The 14530-nt window shown below is 44.1% G+C and overlaps 1 protein-coding gene across 7 annotated transcripts in view; it reads left to right on the top strand.

Annotated features, from left to right (window-relative positions):
* SRGN (serglycin) overlaps positions 1 to 14530 on the top strand; it is a 52995-nt gene that overhangs the window by 23268 nt on the left and 15197 nt on the right. Inside the window, exon 1 of one of the 7 annotated variants that reach the window (XM_070489156.1) lies at positions 13627 to 13661. The exons of 5 other annotated variants lie outside the window; for them this stretch is intronic. The gene's annotated coding sequence lies outside the window, so the exon portion shown is untranslated. Of the gene's footprint in view, positions 1 to 13626; positions 14458 to 14530 lie in introns of those variants that run through there. One more of the 7 variants, XM_014862795.3, reaches the window with a different exon arrangement.

A 14530-nucleotide genomic window follows, 5' to 3' on the forward strand; every position in this document is an offset into this window, starting at 1 on the left:
TAGGAGATACAGAGCACACTGAGCCAGGCAGGGAGTGGCCCTGCCTTCTGTTTCCCCCTGTCTGGGGAGGGCAATCAGGGGTGACCCTAACCTCATCCTTTGTGGCTACCCTGAATTAACGACTATCCTCTTTGGGGGACGAAAGCAAGAGGTCAGGCGTCTCTAGGGCCTGCTTATCTCTGGGACTTGGACCTCTGCGGGGTCTTGTGTCACACGCTCATTGTGCGGTTTTTCCTATCTCCACTTCACAAACACACCGCAGAGTAGGAGATGCTGTTGATGGATCCTATCAGAGAAGTTCCTCCCAGGGAAATTTTGAGGCCAGGATTAAGAGGCCTGAAATGGAAATTTCTGCCAGGGAGAAATTGTGCTTGACTAGTTGGCTCAGCCTTTGGAGGGTCTGGAGGCGGGAAGACATGATCTGACTTGTGTTGTAACAAGCCAGCTCTGCCCGCTGGGTGATGACAGGATTGATGGGGCCTGAGTCTGGACTCTCTCCCTCCTAGAGTCAGTCCTACCGGAGCCCACCTCAGCCTGAGCTCTGGCAGCCTGTCCTGGATTGGAGAGGTCCCCTCTGGTCTGCATCCCTGGAGCTGGGCCTCAGCCTGTCACTTTCTCCCCTCAGCTTCCTCATCAGTAAAATCCCCAGTGCACTGTGAGAGGCTGACGTGTTAATATGTGAAAAGTGCTTAGAGCTGTGCCTGCTCACATCTGCACGTGAGTTATTATTACTACAATTACACCTGGCCTTTTGAACAGAGCTGGACAGACACCTGGTGTGTCCTGGCTCCCTCCTCTTTACCAGCCAGCCTTGAGCCTTGATCTCACCTGTTGGGTGGGATGATAAAGGCCAACCTGGTAGAGTTGCACGAGGATCAGGTCTCACACCCACACCCTGCCTGGCACATAGTAGGCCCCTCCCCACCCAAGATCAAAGAAAATGGGTTTAAGATTTCTTGGGAAGGTTTTGCTTCTGCTGTTTTTCCTTCTTGACTTCCTGATTGTCCACTCTCTCACTGCCACCTGCCCCCAAGTTTCCCATCCTTCAGTTTCCAGATCTAGTGTGTCTCCTTGTAGCTTTTGTCTCAATTAAGATACCCTTTTGGTCCCTATTCCAGCCCTCTGCCTCTGGGAAATGGCATATACATTTGAGGACTTCTAATTTAACCACAGCTGCATGGTGAGAGCAAGGGCACGGACTGGGTGACTGGCTCTGTTTTTTATTGCCACATGCCAGGTCTTCACATGGATGTGCTTGTTCAGTCCTCAGTGTTCCTAGGAGGTTGGTGTAATATTACCCCATTTAGAAGACACAAAAACTGAGGCACAAGTGGTTAAATAACTTGCCTGATGTCACAGCTAGGAAGTAGCAGGTTTGAATCCAAGCAGTCTTAGTCTAAGCCCCAGCTCTCAACCGCTCCATTTTCTTGCCCCTGTATGACTCTGACATTTACAAACCTTAGGAATTGAGAAGAGGAACATCCTCTTTGTCCTATGGGTGTCAGAACTTTATTTGTCTGCTTTTTTTAATCAAAAGATATTTTAGGGGCTGGCCCGGTGGCACAGAGGTTAAGTTTGTATGTTCCGTTTCAGCGGCCCAGGGTTCGCAGCTTCAGATCCCAGGTGAAGACCTACACACTGCTCATCAAGCCATGCTGTGGTGGCATCCCACATACAAAATAGAGGAAGATTGGCACAGCTGTTAGCCTGTTAACGCCCAAGGCGGGGGGGGGCATCTGCCCGCCGCAAGACATGCCAATAGTCAAGAGGCAATGTGGTAGGAGAGAAAGGGTTTTTTATTATGGCTTGCTAGCAAGGGGGAAGATGGCTGATTAACGTCTGAAAGAGCCATCTCACAGAACAAAGACCAGTTATGTAGGGGGCTGGTCTCCAGGTGGGGGAGGCATTTGCTCTTCTGGTGGGGGCATCTATCTGATCTCCGGGTGGAGGCAGACATCTGGTCTTAGTTCCCTTTAGTCTTTTGTTTTACTGGATATGCATCAGAGACCCTATACTGATCTTTCAGTTGTCATGGATGATGGTTATCGGCACAGATTCTCTGCCGAGGGGTCATCACATTTCTAGGGAACTCAAAAGAATACAGTTATTTGCAGCCTGGTGGTATAGTGGTTAAGTTCACACACTCTGCTTCGGTGGCCTGTAGTTTGCAGGTTTGGATCACGGGCTCAGACATGGCGCCACTCATCAAGCCACACTGTGACGGCATCCCATGTGAAACAGAGGAAGATTGGCACAGGTGATAGCTCAGGGCCACTCTTCCTCAAGCAAAAAGAGGAAGATTGGCAATAGGTGTTAGCCCAGGGCCAATCTTCCTCACACACACACACAAATGTATATATCAAAAAGAAAGAACAAAGTTATCAACTTATAGCAGCTAGAAGGGGCCCTAAAATCTACAGAACATGTCTGAGTTAGTCAGAGATCATTCAAAGTTACAATATGGTTCTTTTCTACTATATGGCTTCCCTTATGCCAGCCTTGTGTTGAGCCTGTGTCAAGCTCAGCGACAATCTTCCTCAAGCAAAATGAGGAAGATTGTCAACAGACGTTAGCTCAGGGCCAATCCTCACCAAAAACAAACAAGATATTTTACTCCAGAGTTGGAGCCTCAAATTTTCCCTGGTTATATTCTCTTGGTGTTTCATCTTCTTCTAAAGAAGGCATTCTTTCTAAATCTCAGTGAACTCTCTTATACTCAAAAATAGGCACATTTTCTCTTGCTCTGTTATCTGTAGAGACGGCAAACTGCCAATCAGCACATTCTTTCATGTGCATGAAAGTAGTCTTATGATGTCTCAAAATCTCTCCGAACCCATTTTTCTCTGAAGCAAGAGGGACTTGGCCCCTTTCCACCAGGCTGGTTTCCTGTCCCCGGGCCCTGAGAAAAGTGTTCAGAGTTTTCCAGGCTCTTTCCTTCCACTGGTTATACGCTGGACAATGAGGGTCACACGGGGTGCGCATGGGGTCCAAAGCAAGTCGCACTGGGGTCCTCTGCCCCTGCTCAGAATTTTATTTTAGCTTAATTTGTTATTTTCACATCCCAGGGCATTTAGAAATGAAATAAAAGTGTAAAGAAGTAAGGGGGAAAAGTTATCCCTAAGACCTCCTCTTCTGACGTTTTTATACAGATTAGAGTTTACTTTAAACCCGAGGGCCTCCCTATGTGCTGGGCACTGAGGGCCTGGGGCAAGGACACGGTCCTTGTGCTGAGGTTCTTACGATCTGAGCTGATGAGCAGCAAGGACAGCTTTGAACGATTTCCATTTCAACCAGTGTTTACTGAACATCTACCGTGGCCAGGGCCTCTGCACACTCGGGGCACGTCAGTGAACAAAAGACCCCTGTCCTCGCGGAGCTCACATTCTAGTAGGGGAGGCAAGTACTTGGTTGATAATTTTTTCTTGGTGCCATCGATTCAAACTCCTAGCGACCCTGTGTACAGCAGAGCCCTGCCTGATCTTTCTCTGCCACCTTCTCATCTTCTGGTGCTGTGTCAGACAATGCTCCGTTGCTAGTCGCAGCATCTTCATGGCCAGTCTCTTTCCGAAGTGGGTGGCCAGGTCCTTCTTCCCAGGTTGAAAGCTCCACTGAAACCTGTTCACCACGGTGACCCTGCTGGGATTTGAAATACCGGTCACATAGCTTTTGGCGTCGCAGCAACATCCAGCCGCCACAGTATGACAACCGACAGACAGGTGGTGTGGTTCTCTAACCGGGAAACAGACCCAGGCTGCTGTGTGAAAGCACGAATCTTAACCACTAGACCACCAGGGCTGGTCGACCGATAAAAGCTATAGAAAAGGACAAGGGAGGGGGCTGGGGTGCAGGGTGTGTGTGGAGAGGCTGCACATTAAATGAGGGTTGGGGTCTCCTTAAGAAGGTCAGATTTGAGTCAAGACTTGGAAAGGGTGGGAGATTTAGCCATTTGGGTATGAAAAGAGCGTTTCAGGCAGCGGGAATCATTAACGCCTCAAAGAAACAAAACCCAACACAAATGTCAGGAAGGGGCCTCCCAAAAGATAAGGAGTCTGAGAAGGGGCAGGGGAGGGAGGTGGGAGGGCGTGCACGCCTGTGCTGATTGCATTGTGGCTGCCCTGCTGGGTGGGGTGAATTATGCCACCCTGGGGACCAGGCTCTGCCCAAATCTCTGGGCCAACGGGTATCAGCTCCGATCCAGGCTCTTTCACAACTAGGACAGGGCCTTGAGTAAGCCGCGCGCTCCCTGGGCCTCAGTGGCCACGTCTGTAAAAGAAGACAGCCAACAACTGGCCACTCCCTGGTCTTCTGCCCATCAGCCCCCTGAGTGTACTTTGTAATAATAATAGTAATAATAGTAATAACAGTAATAGTAAGAATAATAATGTTACAAATAAGATGGTGATTGTAGCATCCCTGCAGGGTGAATAAGTTAATTACTCTTATTATTGAGATTTTTTTAAAAGCCAAAGCAAAACCATCTAACTTCTATGGTTTCTGAGGAAAAGAAAGGCAAGGGCATGGCCTTTGGTCAGGAAAAAAAAAATGAGGTGAAAGAGGCAAAAGGCTTCCTCTCACCAGCACTTAACTGTCTTCCTTTTGTGGGAACTATGCTCCGAGGGCCCCTCTGGGCTGCTCCCTGAGAGCATTTCCTTCGCTGAGCTTCAGAACATCCGCAAGCAGCCAACTGTCAGTTTGGGAAGGTTTGGGAAGTATTATGCAAAAGGTGAAAAAACGGTCTTTGGCAAATTAAAAAAAAGATAAAACCTGGCAAGTTTCCTAGCCTTTGGGCTGCAGAGGCCAGAAATGCAAACTTGTGTTTTCACAGTCCACGGGGCTGCCGAAAGGGGGGATTTGAAAGCACCATGTTGTCAGACACTTGGTTTTACCCAAGCCCTAGGATCCGGGGCCCTGCAGGTAGGGCTTTCCTCACCCATGACAGACAGGAGCGTTTGGTTTTTTAAGTGACAAGGCAGGGGTAGGATGCGCTTGCTAGGGAAACAGGACTAACAAAGGAAAGCATCCCCCTCTCCTGACGGTACATCCAGAAAGGAGAGCTTATGTGAGGGGTCACAGAACAGCTAAGGGTCAGGGTCTGGACTCAGATTGCCAAAAGTCAAATCCCACCTGCATTTTACCACTCTGTGCCTCAGTTTCCTCATCTGTAAAATAGGTATAAAAATGATGCCTACTCCACAGTGCAGTTATGATGATCAAGTTAATTAATACACATGAAGTCTTTAGAATGGTGCGTATGTCCTAGTGGAACAGCTAACAGTGGGGTCTTTTGTCTCTGGTGACATGGCTCTTCCTCACCAATGTCTGAATGTTTTCAGTGAGAGCTGCCTGCATCGGGGACGTTTGAGGTGCAAGCACACTTTCAGGGCATGCATCTCTGTTCTTTCTAATCGATATTTTCCTTATTCTTCAAAGAGCCACCATTTTCTAAACCAACATTGTCCAGTAGAAATATAATGAAAACTGCAAACATAGGGCAGCATATGTGATTTCAAATTTGCTAGTAGCCACATTAAAAAATGTAAAACAAAACAGGTGAAATTAATTTTTGTAATGTTTTTAACCCAATATATCTAAAATATTATCATTTCAACATAAACTCAATATAAAAATTATTAATGAAGTTTTACGTTCTTTTTTCCTTACAACCTCTTAGAAATTCAACATATATTTTACAAATACAGCACATCTCAATTTGGACTAGCCACATTTCAAGTGCTCAGTAGCCACATGTGGCTGCCATGTTGGATGACACAGTTCTACATGACAGGAGGATGGTTCTAGGCCATGAGCTTGGATGGGCTAGTCAGGCTGGGCCCTGACTCTCCCAATCAGCACTGTAACAACCAGGAAGGCCTCTAGGATTGCGGTGGGTGGGGGGGGGGTTGTCTTCTGGTCATATGGAACAAGAAGGATCTGGATGCAAGCCTTACAAATCCTACAGTGTGGTTTTGAACTGAGATCTATTGAGCAAGCTCTTGCTTGTCCTTAACGGTCTTTTCCTCCCTCTCCACCAACCCCCTCCTCTACCTCCACCTGTCTGGAGGATTAAATTCTCAAATCATTATGTTAATGATTATCATCCTTTATTAAGATGCAAATGTTGGGATAATACCTTCACTGAGTGTCAATTAAGACTAGAGTAGTTGAGATGGTGATTAAGATGGGAAGTAGAATGCCTTTTTGGGTTCAGTTTGGAAGCTCTGAGAAGTGGCATTCTTCAAAAGCCAGCAGTGATAGGAAAGCCCTGCAGAGCTGATTCTGCAGGGTCCCAGCCCTTAATGGGCCCTTTCAGCTCAAGTCGCTTAGCTCTAATGGGAACCTGATTAACCAAAGGCAGCTATGAGAGTGAGAGCAGACGTCAACATTCTGGGTACCTTGGGTCTGGATTTTTCTAGATAAATGAACCTGAACCTGAAAACTACATCAGGAGTCCCTTAAAGTAGACATTTTCCAGACTTGACCTGCCCACCCATTCCTAGCAGCCCAAAAGAAGGAGAGATCACCCCCGCCGCGGGGAAATGCCCTTTGATTGTGTTCAAGGAGAGTTCAATTTCATCTTTAAAGTAGGCTGTGGCTTGGGAAAGGCTGGCTTGATTTTGAAGACAGGACCTCCTCTCTTGATCTCTCCTCTCCCCATTCTGTTGATTTGGGGTGAATTTGCACGTCTTGCCTCCAATTCATTGTTATAATTTTGTTTGAGGGGGATCTCATTTTTCTATCTCCAAGTCCTCAGGAAGATGGAAGGGACCTCACTTTCACTCCCATGAGCTGGTGGTATTACTACGTCCATGGACACTTTAAAATCTGAAAAGAAACTCTATTCCTGTTTCATTTGTGAGGAGATTGGACTGTCTGCTTAACCCACAAATGTTCTTTCCCTTCAGTCTTCCTGACAACTACTTTTTTCCCCGTCTATCGTATTCCTAGCTACACTGCCTTGAGGAAAATCACTTTTATCAGGCAGTTCCTGAGTGCTGATCTCTGCCCCAACTTCTTTAGTCTCATTGTGCCCCAAAGAAGGTTATCCAAAGAATGCTCTCCATTAATAGTTATTTTTTTAAGTTAAATTTTTGTCAACAATCAAAATATTTTTATTGAGTGCCTGTTTTCTTGATTACTAATACGATACGTAATTTTGTTCTAAAAAATTTGGCATGGTCTGGAAAGGATGAAGAAGAAACATTTGCCGTCCTACTGGCTAGACAATATCACTGTTAACGTTTTGGTAATCAACAGTTATTTGAGCCCTTTATGTTCTATACCAGTTGAAATTATATCCTTGGAATAATCTAGATGTGAAGACAAGACCAGCACATGCAACAAAATAAAATTCACTTAGTGCCTTGGGAGAACGTACAGAAACATGCTAAACTAATCTAGAAGTTTATCCATCTGAGGAGATGGTCATCAAATGTAGAACATATCATTGAAGTCAGAAGAGCAGCTGATTCCGGCAGTAGATACTATCTTTTTGGATGGAGGCTGGGCAGCATCCTTTCACTGTTCAGGGGTGGTTAAAAGCTAAAATTCCCCATGAGAAAAATTTTTGCTTTCTCAATTTAATAGCTGTGACCAAACCGTGAAGCTTCTAAATACCATTTCACTAAGCGATTCTGTTCATTTTTCGTGATTATGATCAAGACCAAAAAGAAGATTCCAGAGTCTGGCAAAAAATAAGAACCAACTAAAGTGTAGTAACTTACTTGGTAAACGTGGTCAGCCTCAGAGGACTGAAATCAACAGGCCGTTGAAGATCTGGTTGGTGTTCTGCGGTTGCAAAGTAAGGAGGGAGAATTTCTCTCTTCCTTAGTGGCCCACAACCTTAAATATAACTGCAGGCATGTCAGTGGAATTTCAATATGTGTGTTTTTGGGAGTAGGAGCGAGGTTGGGTTGTGAAGCCTAGGAAACTTGGATAGTTTTTTTATCTGCAGAGGGAGCTCAGTGTCTTGAGGTGGTGAATTGGTTGATGGGTTACAGAATTGGCTAGAATCGACAACCAAGTTAGGTCCGGGGACATCCGTGGGGCCAGGTAGTGCCACGGGGTAGGGTATAAAATAAAAGCAGCATGAGGAGATGAGAGGGAACCCAGTGTGCTGACAAGTGGCATGTGCCATTTTGAATTACCAAGGCAGGACATGGCAGGTGTAATCTCTCATGGAAGGTGACAAGGGATCTGTCCTTTCTTTTAAGTCCTCCTTGCCACTCTTCATCCGCCTACTTTTCCATAGTAAACATTTGTTAATTAGAAAATATAATTTACTAAAGATATAAAAAAATTTAAAATAGTATTGACAGTATGTCTTGGGAAAAAGATAAGACTTAAGAAGTCAAATAAGGACTTCCTTTCTTGATTCATTTGCAAAGAGTCTGGTTCCCCTTAACCCACGTGTCCACTCCTGTTCCCTCATGTCTAAAATTTTCCCTAAGAGATTTCTTTCCAATATTTTGATCCCTGTGAAAATATTCCAAAGAGAAGTAACACATCCTCCTGTTCCCAGTTATTTATATCAATAATATCTAGCATGTGGCTCTTCCATTGCAACTTTTGGTTCTTCAAAGCCCTATAATTTTGGAATTGGAATGTCATATTCTACTAAACTCCAGGTAGCAGTTGAGAAGTTCTTCTATGCCTTTTTTTAAAAAAAATAGAATTTATTATTTAGAGCAGTTTTAAGTTCACAGCAACGTTGAGCAAAAGGTACAGAGATTTCCCATATACCTCCTGCCCCTTGCTTTTCTTCTTGTCAAATTGTAGACCCAAACTGTGGTGGGCAGCTCTTCCTTTCCCCTATTCCCAGGCCAAGGTTAAAACACAGAAGTTCCCAAACTTTGAGGTACTTGGCAACATTTGGGGAGTCTTCTGGACTAAGGCCTTGGAGATCTTCAACAAGGGGAGACCCTGCTCCTGGGAAACTAGATGTGTGGCTACAGTGATGAGAGGGGAGGAGCTAATGAAGGAGCCACTGGCCCAGCTGAGGATGCCCATGAGCCTGTGCCCTCTCCCAGGATGTCCATCCTGTGGGCACCCATCCATTGATACTCCGTGAGGGGATTAAGAACACAGTGGTAGCTGCTCCCTTGAGACCAGAAGTATCAAGATACTTTTCTGTCTTGGCCACAGCCTCCCCATTCACTAATGGGAAGGGGATAAGAATGGGAATAGAACTGGAAGAATGGGAAACTCAAAAGTGCTGAGATCCATGAATAAAGGAGGTGCTTTTATTTTCCTCTACTTTGTATGTGGGATGCTTCCATAGCATGACTGATGAGCCGAGTAGGTCTGCACCTGGAATCCAAACCTGCAAACCCTGCGCAGCCAAAGCGGAACACACAGAACTTTAACCACTCAGCCACAAAGCTGGCCCCAAGCAAGATCCTTTTTTTTTTTTTTATTAATGTTATGATAGATTACAACCTTGTGAGATTTCAGTTGCATGTTTTTGTTAGTTATGTTGTGGGTACACCACTTCCCCCTTTGTGCCCTCCCCTCACCCCCCCTTTTCCCTGGTAACCACCGATCAGATCTCCTTGTCGATATATTAACTTCCACCTATGAGTGGAGTCATATAGAGTTCGTCTTTCTCTGACTGGCTTATTTCGCTTAACAAAATACCCTCGAGGTCCATCCACGTTGCTGTGAATGGGCCAATTTTGTCTTTTTTTATGGCTGAGTAGTATTCCGTTGTGTATATATACCATATCTTCTTTATCCAATCATCAGTTTCTGGGCATGTAGGTTGGTTCCACGTCTTGGCTATTGTAAATAATGCTGCGATGAACATAGGGGTGCAAGGGACTCTTGGGATTTCTGATTTCAGGTTCTTAGGATAGATACCCAGTAATGGGATGGCTGGGTCATAGGGTATTTCTGTTTTTAACTTTTTGAGAAATCTCCATACTGTTTTCCATAGTGGCTGCACCAGTTTGCATTCCCACCAACAGTGTATGAGGGTTCCTTTTTCTCCACAACCTCTCCAACATTTGTCGCTCTTGGTTTTGGATGTTTTTGCCAATCTAACGGGTGTAAGGTGATATCTTAGTGTAGTTTTGATTTGCATTTCCCTGATGATTAGCGATGATGAACATCTTTTCAGGTGTCTATTGGCCATATTCATATCTTCTTTTGAGAAATGTCTGTTCATGTCCTCTGCCCATTTTTTGATTGGGTTGTTTGTTTTTTTGTCGTTAAGCAGTGTGAGTTCTTTGTATATTATGGAGATTAACCCTTTGTCGGATAAGTGGCTTGTAAATATTTTTTCCCAATTAGTGAGCTGTTTTTTTGTTTCAATTCTGTTTTCCCTTGCCTTAAAGAAGCTCTTTAGTCTGATGAAGTCCCGTTTGTTTATTCTTTCTATTGTTTCCCTCAACTGAGGAGTTATAGTGTCCGAAAAGATTCTTTTGAAACTGATGTCAAAGAGTGTACTGCCTATATTCTCTTCCAGAAGACTTATTGTTTCAGGCCTAATCTTTAGGTCTTTGATCCATTTTGAATTATTTTGGTGTGTGGTGAAAAAGAATGGTCAATTTTCAATCTTTTGCATGTGGCTGTCCAGTTTTCCCAGCACCATTTGTTGAAGAGACTTTCTTTTCTCCATTGTAGGCCCTCTGCTCCTTTGTCAAAGATTAGCTGTCCATAGATGTGTGGTTTTATCTCTGGGCTTTCAATTCTGTTCCATTGATCTGTGGACCTGTTTTTGTACCAGTACCATGCTGTTTTGATCACTGTAGCTTTGTAGTATGTTTTGAAATCGGGGATTGTGATTCCACCGGCTTTGTTTTATTATGGAAATTCTCAAACACATACTAAAGCAGGGAGACTAGTATAAAGAACTTCCATCTGCCCATGGCTCCACTTCAGCAATTATCAGACCACTGCTGTATCTCTCTCAACCTCACTCCTCAGACTGGATTATTTAGAAGCTAATCCCAGTTATTTTATCATTCCAAACAGAAATGCTTCAGTATGTACCTTTAAAAAGAAAATTACGAAAAGGAAGACTTCTGATGATTTACAAATCTTAATCTTGTTTCCTCATCATTCTTCATCTGTCACTGGACTTTGAATTAGGAAACTTGAGTTCCAGACCTGGTTTTGCCATCACCAGCTGTGTGACCAGTGGACAGTCATGTACCTTTCTGGACTTGCACTTTTCTCACCTGAGTGGGTGAAGTAGATGATTTCTAAGGTCTCTTCCAAGGTCATTCTTTAAGCCTCCAGAGACAGATAGATTTGGTACAGGATCTATTTGCTGGTTTGGTGGTTTTTTTTCATGCAGTGTCCAGTTCAAAGTCAAGACCTTCTCAGTAACAATCCGAGTCCCAGAGGCTGCTGAGTGGAGACATCTTTAAGTCGGAGCTTTAAAAAAGAAGCGAGCCTTGGAGCCATCCCTGGGAGCAGTTTTGTGCTGCCCTCAGTATCTCTTCTAACAACCTCAATTCATCTTAACAACTATTCCGTTGAGTTGTGATGCTGGGAAGATTCAAGTACTCCAAACAGATCCTCTCTTTAAAAAGACCACCCTGAGTGGGACTCCATCAGACTAAAGAGCTTCTTCAAGGCAAGGGAAAACAGGATTGAAGCAAAAAAAAACAACCCACCAGTTGGGAAAAAATATTTACAAGCTATTTATCTGACAAAGGGTTAAGCTTCATAATATATAAAGAGCTCACACAGCTCAACAACAAAAAATCAAACAATCCGATCAAAAAATGGGCAGGGGACATGAACAGACATTTCTCCAAAGAAGATATACGGATGGCCAATAGACACATGAAAAGATGCTCATCATCACTAATCATCAGGGAAATGCAAATCAAAACTACACTAAGATATCACCTTACACCTGTTAGAATGGCAAAAATAACCAAAACAAAAAGTGACAAATGTTGGAGAGATTGTGGAGGAAAAGGAACCCTCATATACTGTTGGTGGGAATGCAAACTGGTGCAGCCACTATGGAAAACAGTATGGAGATTTCTCAAAAAATTAAAAATAGAAATACCCTGTGACTCAGCCATCCCACTACTGGGTATCTATCCAAAGAACTTGAAATCAGCAATTCCAAAAGTCCATGCACCCCTATGTTCATTGCAGCGTTATTTACAATAGCCAAGACACGGAAGCAACCTAAGTGCCCATCAATTGATGATTGGATAAAGAAGATATGGTATATATACACAATGGAATACTACTCAGCCATAAAAAAGGACAAAATCATCCCATTCACAACAACATGGACGGACCTTGCGGGTATTATGTTAAGTGAAATAAGCCAGACGGAGAAAGATGAACTCTGTATGACTCCACTCATAGGTGGAAGTTAATATATTGACAAGGAGATCTGATCGGTGGTTACCAGGGGAAAGGGGGGGTGGTGGGAGGGCACAAAGGGTGAAGTGGTGCACCTACAACATGACTGACAATAATGTACAACTGAAATTTCACAAAGTTGTAAACCATCATAATCTTAATAAAAAGTTAAAAAAAAAAAAAAAGAACACCCTGAGACCAATAGCCACTGCAAAACAATGTTTATATAGCTTTGAGAGAGTTGCATTACTTTCTTAGACAATAAAGAACTGCTATCGGTCCTGTTCCAGGGTGACTGTTAAGGAATAAGGATACTCATTTTACAGGCAAATCAATTGAGTATGGAGTAAAGTAGGTGCATTTAAAGTTGCCTAGTAAATGAAGGATTAAGTCTGGAATAGAATTTGTCTTTTAAAATTATGCAAAATATGCTTATCGTAGAAGTCGATGTTCAGGGAAACATAGGGGGCTCCTTTGGTTAATGGAGGAAACTTTGTGCAAGAAGATGGTTCGCAGCCCAGAGAAGCGCTGCCAATGTGATCCTCCCAGTGTGTGCCATGAGCTTTCAGAGGCATCCTCTCATTGGTTTCCCACACCATTGCTAGAACTAGATTGATGGGAGCAAAGAGTAGGTGGCCCAGCACCTCTCAGCTGGTCAGTGAGGGAGACAAGCTCATAACCTGGGTTCCTGGCTGCCACATGCATTTGTCCTGCTCCTCTACAGCTTGAAGAGGACTAGGGAAATGAAACTAGAGGAAGGCTATTTGCAAAAAGACACTGTTGACTGTCAGTGTGGTGGGAGAAGAGCAGATGCTTATGAATGCTGCAAATTTTTTAAAAAATCACCATGACCCAGAGAAGGAAAAAATGAAGTACCCAAATGGTAAAAGCCTCCAAAATTACCATTTTAAAACACAAGCTCTAATCATCTCTGAGGTTTTGCAGAGAATGCATTGAAGCTATTGACAGGAATTACTGTTTTGGTGCCAGGGTTTTCAATTGGAGGATAGGGTTAAAAGGAACCAAAGATGAGAGCTGGTATTTCAAGCTGAAACCAGTATTCCATAGTGGGGCACTCACTGGGCTCATGAGTTTGGGGGTTGCTTACTGCACTTGGAGGAGTCCCTGGACACACTTCCAGCTTGTCCTGAGGTGGGTCCAAATGTGCATTGTTTGTGACCCTTGTGGGCTTGCACCACAGCTGCTCAGCGATTAGATTCTGAGGCCTGTCCTTAGCAGGAAATGGTAAAGGAATCAGCAGGAAGCCGAAAACAAGGGAAGGGAAACTCCTCCCTCCTGTCAAAGGACGGGCAAGAGTGAGGGTGGAAAGGGTAAGTGGGAGCTGCAGGGACAGACGTGTTGAAATGGAGAGTGCTTGAATCTTGAGTGGAAGTAAGGAAAAAGTGCGTGCCCCAAAAGCAAGGACATGCCATAAACTGTTGTGTTTACTGTGTGACTTTAATATGGAGCTTGTGCCTTGTGTTCCTCGGTCCTTCAGAAGTCTGCTCACAATCCCCAGAACCTGGGAAAATGCTGTTTGCATGTTTTCTGAGGTCCAGCAGCCCACTGAGACCTCAGCCGCTTGTGTTTGATTTCTGGCTTATTTGAGGCAAGAGACCCAAAAATCAAGTTGAAAAATTTACCAGGAGAAAAGACGAAAGTATAAATGGAATCAAATCACAAGACATACTCGGTGTGAAGGAGCAGAGGAATGCAAAATCATTTTTCTGTTTTACTCACTTCTTTGTAACTGAAAACCCTCTCTATATTCTTGAGGTAGAGGGAGAGCCGGTGAACCAATGGGAGAAACTGAGTCCGATAAGAGGAAACTGGTTATCTGAAATCCTACAACACTTTCTTGTACATTAGCACTCAGTTTTGAAGTTTCACTTCTTGAGCTTGGCTTGGCGAGTTATGCTGCTTCTTTTGAAAAAGACAGTGAAGAATACTTTACGTTGAAGGTGCTCAGTGATGAAGAGGCAGCATCCAGCCCCCTTTCCTCCTGGACAGTGCAGTGGGCCCTTCGTGTGAACAATCTCATGTTTAGATTGCTACCTGATGAAAGGAAAAACAAACCGTACCGAATGCTGATTCTACTGTTTTAGTGGGAAAAAAAATTTCTGACAGGCAAGTGGCAAACAACAAAACTTTTGAAAAAGCAGACCTGGGGAGAGTCCAATGCAGTTTCGTAATGGGAGTG

This window comes from Equus asinus, chromosome 2, assembly GCF_041296235.1.
Source record: "Equus asinus isolate D_3611 breed Donkey chromosome 2, EquAss-T2T_v2, whole genome shotgun sequence".
Taxonomy (NCBI): domain Eukaryota; kingdom Metazoa; phylum Chordata; class Mammalia; order Perissodactyla; family Equidae; genus Equus; species Equus asinus.